Source organism: Pinus tabuliformis, chromosome 2_1 (genome assembly GCF_031772625.1).
Source record: "Pinus tabuliformis cultivar Carrire ecotype Pingquan chromosome 2_1, CPIR1, whole genome shotgun sequence".
NCBI lineage: Eukaryota > Viridiplantae > Streptophyta > Pinopsida > Pinales > Pinaceae > Pinus > Pinus tabuliformis.
In genome coordinates, this window is record NC_142299.1 from 626,782,494 (window position 1) to 626,784,688 (window position 2,195).

The 2,195-nt window shown below is 34.9% G+C and overlaps 1 long non-coding RNA gene across 1 annotated transcript; it reads left to right on the forward strand.

The window, feature by feature from the left end:
- Positions 1 to 800: 800 nt before the first annotated feature.
- On the forward strand, positions 801 to 1,752 carry LOC149202098 (uncharacterized). Its single transcript, XR_016253491.1, has 2 exons — positions 801 to 1,054; positions 1,240 to 1,752. It is a non-coding gene; the product is annotated as an uncharacterized LOC149202098 (long non-coding RNA).
- Positions 1,753 to 2,195: the final 443 nt, after the last annotated feature.

Sequence of the window (2,195 nt, forward strand, 5' to 3'; positions counted from 1 at the left end):
ATTTTTAAATTGTAATTTATTATCATTTAAATTCTATTTAAAATTTGATCTTATCATTTTTCATGATATTATACTTTTTAATTGTTTAGTATTCTAATTATGTTTTAATACTTAGATATATTAAATGTTTTGAAAAACATTTTAAATATTAGAAGATTTAAATTGTTCGGTCATATTTCAAATAAAATTACCGAAAAAGCTGTAAAATGTGAAAGGTAGAAATGATTTGACATTAAATGATTCTCAAGAAATGCAAAAATCCATGTAGTGTTGGCGGAAGACAGCGTGAAGAATAATTTTTTTGATGGTACTCTTCAACAACTTCGCTCTCGTATCCAGCTGCCAGCTTTTTCACTTGGCTTCACGTCCACTACACTTCTATTTTCATCTTAATGCAACTCGACACCAAACTTCAACAACTTTAGCATTTTTAAGAACACTTTTTCTAGCTACTTCAACAACTTCAGCATAAACCAATGATTAATTGGTAAATACCTATATATAAATATTCGATCTGTGCAATTCTGTAGTCCACCCATGTCTATTTAGTCACTTCTTCCTCTTCATTTAATCAGTCCGGACTGGTACATGCATTCTGGTGTTTGAAGCTGAGGTCGAAACAGTGCACTATAAAAGTAAGAGGTTGATATCTGTTTCAGTACTGAACAACCCCCTCGGTAACAGAATCTGTATGTAATGGAAGCGTTTAATCAACATGTTTATGCACACCCATACATTGTAGCGAGGTTTGTTTGAATTGTCGCATGCCTGACATTGTTTACTGATATTGAGTGTGCAAACACAATTTGATTAATAAACGCCACCATTCCAGATAGATTCAGTTACCGATTGGGAGCAGTCATCAATCCTGATATTTTTATACTGCACCGTTTCGACTTCAGGGAGAATCTCTTATGAAGGAAGGGGAGAAACTATTATGAAGGAAGGGCACAACAAAGGCAACATAACGCTACAAGTGTGCACTGATAAGGGAAGACATTCTTATAAACAAAGGGTACATCAAAACCCAATATAATGCTACATGCATGCACTGGTACGTTTCAAACTCAGAGTGGATGAGACTGATGCCAATGCACTGTAATCTTGGCAAATGTCACAGCACTAACACGCAGTAGTTTAGTGCGTATGTATCTCTGTATTGGCCTGTTAATGTTAAAGCTTATATCTAACAGTTCATTTGAGAGATGAGTGTTTATACTTGTATTTGCTACTTTTCAGGCACCGACTGCACCAATTCTGCAAAAGGTGGGCAGATTGGAGTTGAGTTGATAGCCCAATTCCACAATCGCTCACGGGGATCTTCAATCAACCACATAGATTCGCCATCAAGGGTCAAGAATGGACACTTTGGTGGCGTGCTCAGAGTTCATGGGTTGGATCTACTATGTACGCAACGTTGATCAACTATAAAAAGTTGTGAACCGCTTGGCCATGCCCCAGGGCTATACTCCCATTCTTGCAGTAGCGCCCACTACACAGTACCAACGGAGAAAAATCGGCCACATATGAGCCAATCTTAAAAATATGCTTTGTAATACGACAACAAAATCTGATCTTGCTTTGTGATACGCCTGAAAATGTATATGCCGAGAGTTATAACGCAATACGTTCTTTCATCTGGAGGGCCGTATTAAGATACTTGTTAAGCCATTGGTGGAACCTTCTCCTATCATTATCTATTCGAAGCCTAAGAACGATACCTAGTATATTGTGCGGGTATATGATGTATTATATGGCAAATATATGAATGTAATTGGAAGGCTAAAACATTACGGTGACTTGTTTTTATAAGTTGAAACATTCAGTGTATAAAACAATATCATTATTTATGTTTTCCGAGTGGGTTCTCACATACTGTCCTAGTTTTACGAGTTCTACCATTTTAATGCAATACTCAGTAACGACATCCGTCACCACTTTTGTTAGGTGGAAGAGTGAGTTTTTTAAAGTTCTACTATTTTAAAGCATAAGAAAAATGTATGGTAGATAGATTTATTTAAAACAACTTGTATATCGCACAAAAAGTTAAATTACAATCAAATTTTAAATAAGGATAATATTGTTGAAAAAATATTTCAACAAAATTCCAACCATAAATGACTTGAATTACAAGCAAATTTTAAATAAGGATAATATTGTTGAGAAAATATTTCAACAAAATTCCAACAATAAAT